This window comes from Lineus longissimus, chromosome 17, assembly GCF_910592395.1.
Source record: "Lineus longissimus chromosome 17, tnLinLong1.2, whole genome shotgun sequence".
Lineage (NCBI taxonomy): Eukaryota > Metazoa > Nemertea > Pilidiophora > Heteronemertea > Lineidae > Lineus > Lineus longissimus.
Genome location: NC_088324.1, coordinates 14,044,429 through 14,050,780, shown reverse-complemented (window position 1 = coordinate 14,050,780; position 6,352 = coordinate 14,044,429). Strand labels below are relative to the sequence as shown.

Genomic DNA, 6,352 nt, shown 5'->3' with positions numbered 1-6,352 from the left:
TCTTCGGTAGTATAGTGGTAAGTATCCCCGCCTGTCACGCGGGAGACCCGGGTTCGATTCCCGGCCGGAGAGGCGTTAACTTTTTCTTTTATTCATGAAATTGTTTTTGGTCATTTTTGACTGGCAGATGAACCGGATCGAAGATCAATATGGAGACGTTTCGGAATTTTTTTCTTCGATAATGCTTTCAAAGACCGTTGGTTCCTATATAGACATTCAACTTCGACCAATAGAAATAAAGGTATTAAGGCCTACAGGACTGACAAATGATCTTCCAAGGACTACATTTACTTTTACACACCTGACATCATTACAGAATGTGGACCACATTTGCCATTTTCTGGTTTGATTTGAAGTGAGGAACACGGTTCGATTCGAAGGTTCGATGTTTCGTCACTAATAAAGTTGAAAACCCTGTCCGGCAACGCCCTTGAGCGTTTCCGAGGGCACTGATTCCGTTACCCACTGACACCACAGCAACTCACTAATGAAATCATTACGTTTGCACGTAATGAGTACTCAGTAATGAAGAAACCCTCTCTATATTTGCTACAAGTAATTAAATAATTACACCGAGCAAATAAAATGGCCGATCGCATTGTCTGCCATATTGTTTTTCATTGTCGGCATATTGTTTCGGACAACAGGTCAACAATACTGGTGGCGTTGTTATGTAGCTAATGCTATTGTTGGGCGTAGCAATGCAATGTTAGCTTGTTTATTTGAAAGCATGCAGGGAAAATATTCAACAAACTCTTTTGATAGCTTTTGATGGGGGTAATACAGGTGCTATATTGGACCCGAAGCTACATCCAGTTCGTGTGGTGTTTTTATTGACTTTCTTAAATAAAGATTCCGTCACCGTGGTATAAGTTACGTGAGGTTCCCTTGTCTCCCGATACAGTTCCCACCATCCATGATAGGGCGTGTGCCACAGGTGCTCTATTGGACACGAAGTTACAGTGAGCAGAAATGTGTCTTTGTCACATCTTGCAAAGTGAGAGTCCATGTCAGTGCATTAAGGTAGCTGGTCAAGCGACAATCACGCGCCTGGAAACTCTAATTGCATTAGCTAAAATCTTATCGAGAATGCGAATGATCTTATGACAAACTTTTTTATTTTAAATTTTCTTCATCCTCGTAATCCGCCGCTCCGTCAAAACTTTCCCTTTTCATCTCCCGACCACCTGCGGCCCTTCTCGCCTGGATACAAATTCACTTTAAAAAACAATGTTATTCATACTGTATCAACTATTTATGACCTTGTAAGAATTATATCCTAGAAGAAAAAAACAAGAACTTGATCACGATACTAGAGAAACGATTAAGAGCGCTAATGAGATCAGTTAGAGAAAATTACACTGAGAGTTTTGAACGCTGCGACCCATTGCAACAAAGCAACAACAATGGACTAAGATTTAAAAGTAAGCTCGCCAATTGATTTCTCGGGAAAATCCTAAAATCGCATTAAATATATTTTCGGTCTTTGACCTGGTTTAATTCGCTAGGTCGCACGTCGGTCGTCTGTCGTTGTGAGAGGCCCGCAGATGCGTTTTGATAACCATATTTGTTAATTTCTGATTGATTTTGAGCATCCTCATACTCAAGAGTGGGATTCGAACCGACGTGCAAAGCAGAACCCGCAGTCCTCTTACTGCTTGTCGGGCTACACGGTCTACAGTGCGCCGTCAGTGACAAACCGACGACGATATTCAGAAAGATAGTTTAAATGAGCCGAAAGTGCGATAAAATGGGATATTAATCCCTTTTGAGTAATAACATTCAATGAAATATTACTGCACTGGTCCAAATTTTCTTGCTGGTTTTTCAAGCGTACCGCTATGAACCTCGAGAGAGGTGATGCGACTGTTTCCGGGCAGAATCCATGAAACCGGTTTACCTTGATTACGGCGGAGGGACAATGGCGATAAAACCAAATCGTGGTCACAGCCACGCGTGAAGTACAAAAATGTCCAATAATGCACCCGAAATATCCCTTTAGATTTTCTAATGGGATTCTGTTTACAAAACAACGCCATTGTTGACATTTTATTTCGTTGTTGTCACGTGATCATGGAACCAAACAGACGATGTGATGTTACGGTTGAGAAAAACACGCGAAGATTTCTCCGGGTTGTTTCCACAAATCTTTTAATGCTTTTGTCATTCTGGGAACAAGGTAACAAAACTAGAAAAATATTAAACACGGAATAAAGATGAAAATAAGCGTATATAATCCGTCAACAATACATCTTGATGAACGATTCCACGGTTGTAAAGGAATAAGCGTTTTAGCGACACATAAAGAATTTAATGAGGTCAAAGGAAAAAGGTCTGAGCACCGCGGGGCTTTCCATTGCCGTGGCGGTGGCACCATGCAGTTTCCATGCCCGGGGGACCAGGCAAGCCCGACCTGCTACGGTCCAGAGATCAGGACCTGTTTCCATACACAAAGAGGACAGAGACAATGCGATTTCCCTTTATTATCTATCGTATCTTCCTCTTGTCGGACTCTATTTTCCGTGACGAGGGCACGGGGTGGTATCCAGGCAGCTAATTACGAGATTGCGTGACCCTGGTCTGCGTCCGGGGAATTGTGATGACTTCCGATTCCAATGGAACAACACTGAGCCCTCGGTTTCTACCCCTAAGTGTCGAGGGAAAGGGTATTTACCGGCATTTTGCAGTCCGAAAGAGAAGAGGCAACCAGCAATGACGATTTTAGCGGAGTGCATGCCCATCATTGGTTATAGCACCCGGACGAATCGCATCGCAAAATGTCAAAACTGTCCTAATCAATTTTACTGTGCATCATTCTCACTTGACTAGCCTTCGTAGCAACATTTTCTATCGATTTTGAGGAACCCGATCCCATCCACAGAGGACGCCACTTGGCACGAGTGCACATGCCTCCGTGTGGAGCAGCTTCAACAGATAGCTTGGTCCAGAGACATTCCATGATGAAAATAATTTAGATAAACATGTAATCACAAGTGCTTTCTGAAATATGCTGGACGCCAGACGTATTGCTGAGCAAAAAATACAAATGTACCATTCTTGAGTTCCAATCCTCACCAACAGATACACGAGGCTCGGAGAGGGCAAAGTCCCTTCAACGAGTGACAGCCTTCTGCGGTGAGGACTGTGATCGGACCAATGGTTCGGCGGATTGGGGGAAGATGGAATAGGCTTTGAACCCTGAAGCACGTTATCGATCTATGAACCCTGTCGTAAGTCGGATGCAAACCTAAGGCCGAATACTATCAATGATCATGGCCTGACTGGACAAAGTAATCAACTGCACGAAAAAAAACCCAGAAGGCGTTTTTTTACTTCTTTTGTTCATTATCGTATTTAGAGGATTCTAACTGTTGTAACTGACAGAATTGTACGTTTAGTGAATGTCAAAGGATTTTTTTCGTAAAAAAGATGGCATCTTTGTTCAGTCCAAAGCTGAAATGAAATCTCTGTGAATGAGACGTCGCTGTGATCAGAGGTGAAGAGGACGGAGCAGATGATAACAATTGTAAAATTACCGCATAATTACCATCGAAATATTACGTCCATTGTTAAAACCATATTCTCTGGGTCCTACTTAACCAGCGCAGTGCGCCGGGAGGACACCGCTGGACGGGTACTTCGCGTGCCGAAACTTCGCCGCGATGGTCCTTGGCAGTATGATGGAACACGGCGCATTGTTCCATCACACCGGCGCGTGCCCCGAAAGTGTAGAACACACCGTCCGTGTGAAACCCAAGACGAAATACGCTTTAGAATACCAGAGCATACGCTCAAGTATGCTTTGAAATAAACACTTGAAGCCAGCCGCTGATATCTCAAAGCGCAGAAAAAACAGGGAGTCTTTTAGGGTTGCAGATGATTTGTGACGCGTGCTTTACCCGCTGCCGCCACCCGTACGTTCTACCACAGCACAACAGCCGTCCCTTCTGCGAAAAGCATCAGCGTCTTCGGCCAAAGTGTCCTTCTGGTGGCCTTCAGGTGCAATTTAAACGCTTGATGTTCATTTAGTGGATGGCCATTGTCTTGAATGGTGAAGTGAATTATTGCTCACCACCTTTCGGCATCCAATGATCTACTGATAAGCTTACCAGTGTATATTATAGCTCATTCTAGCCCTGTTGGCTACTTCTTTTTTATCATGAACGACTGATGATCAAATCGGACACGCAGCCCATTATATAGCGTCCGATTGTTAATTTTTCAGAAGATGTTACGCTTCGAGCCTCGAGAATTTTGGTCAGTAGCTACAATCATGTAGGCCACACTTTTTGGCCAAAAAAGCGCAAAAAGAAAAAAAACATCAAAGCATCAAAGCGTCTTCAATTTGTTTTAGAAGTGAGAAGAGTGCCCGCAGAAAGTAACGCTTTCTTGTTAACCAAAAACAAGCAATCTTAACGTAATTCATGAATCGTTGAGCTTTTAACGCCCATCATTACACCTGCAAGAATTTTGTTGTCTTTTGGGTTTCGCCATGCCCAGTGCCCCTGGCGTCTGTAGCTAGGGGCAGCATTTTAGCCACCATGCGATTTAATCGGGCTCATTTGAGCAGAAAGATCCCGGTAAGAAACAGGGTGATTTTTCAGTTAAGTTTTTGTTGAAAAAAATACGCATTTTGGTGAAACCTAGAAGAAATGAAGAAAAAAGACCTGAAAAGGGGGACATTTTCATGGTAAGGCACGGTCCATCAACGTCACCCTGAGACAAATCGCGCCCCAACGCGTCCGTAATGAAGCACCACTCTTCTCAACATGAGCAAGTATGTTTTTGTAAAGAGGATGTCACGCCCGAGACGACAAGGTGGTTGTAACTATGGCCAGTATTCACCTATCATTAACTCCAATGATTAGCACACAATGCTGATCACAAACGTGAAGGAGACGGAAGGATATTTTTGTACAAATAAACGGTCAGGACATTCTTCAACACCGCGAGTGTCTAAGCCCATCAAGTTGACCGTCATCAGCCACATCCAAACACCATTGACTTCACTGCTGAACAGAAACAATTGAAAGTGGAAGGGTCTTTGACACTGCAAGTGTCTAAGTTCATCATTGTCTGCTGAGGGAAAGAATTAGGTCATCTCGGCATATACACTGGATAGCTCAGTGGATGCTGAGAAGAGCTCACATTTACACTATCTCAGCATACACTGGGTAGCTTATCAATGGATGCTGCTGAGAACTCATATTGACACCGTCTCAGCATATACACCGGAAAGCTTATCAATGGATACTGATATAAGAGCTCACATTTACACTGTCTCAGCATATACACCGGATAGCTTATCAATGGATACTGATATAAGAGCTCACATTAACACTGTCTCAGCATATACACCGGATAGCTTATCAATGGATGCTGCTGAGAACTCATATTGACACCGTCTCAGCATATACACCGGAAAGCTTATCAATGGATGCTGATAAGAGCTCACATTTACACTATTTCAGCATATACACTGGGTAGCTTATCAATGGATGCTGCTGAGAACTCATATTGACACCAGTCTCAGCATATACATCGGATAGCTTATCAATGGATGCTGATAAGAGCTCACATTTACACTGTCTCAGCATATACATCGGATAGCTTATCAATGGATGCTGATAAGAGCTCACATTTACACTGTCTCAGCATGTACAGCGGCTAGCTTGTCAGTAAATGCGATGACTTTTCGGTAGGTCTCTCAAAGTCATTAATGCCCATCACGAGACTCTGAACGATTTTCATAAGAGACGATACCAACATCGTCTGACGCGTGCATGGTCAGGCAGATGTCATCAGCGCATGTTAGTCTGGCGACATCCACTCTCAAAGTAGACATCTTAGCCCTGATCCTAAACCCACCTTCCCCCAATCGCCAGCTTCTGTTGTTTTTAATGGCGACAACATCTCATTAAAGGATCTGACTGTCACATCCCGATATCCCCATCTTACTGTCGCAATTTCTAAATGATCGCGATAAAATTCATGGATGGCATTACAGGTTCTTAATTCTCTTTTATCCGCACTTTAATTACTGTATCCCGCCAGCGGCAGTCGAGAAACGTCATCAATTCAGCGAGACAGGCGTCCCCAACCTCATGAATGAAAGCTCCCACCTCCACGCGTAGCTCCACGTGCAGGACACAAACTCCACCAATGAAAACACGCCCTCATCTTGACATTCGCGCGGTTTGAATCTGATTGGCCAACGGCTCGCGACTTTCATGCTAATGACATTGTTGCCATTGGATGCACCTGTGACTGATATGTGAGCAAGTGGAACATGAAAACATATTGTCCTGATATGAAAAGGTCCAGATTACTGCGGGCCATATAAAACTGGACG

At 43.6% G+C, this 6,352-nt stretch overlaps 1 non-coding gene across 1 annotated transcript; it reads left to right on the top strand.

Moving 5' to 3' along the window:
- On the top strand, positions 1–72 carry Trnad-guc (transfer RNA aspartic acid (anticodon GUC)). The gene has a single exon. It is a non-coding gene; the product is annotated as a tRNA-Asp (tRNA).
- The last annotated feature ends 6,280 nt before the right edge of the window (positions 73–6,352 follow it).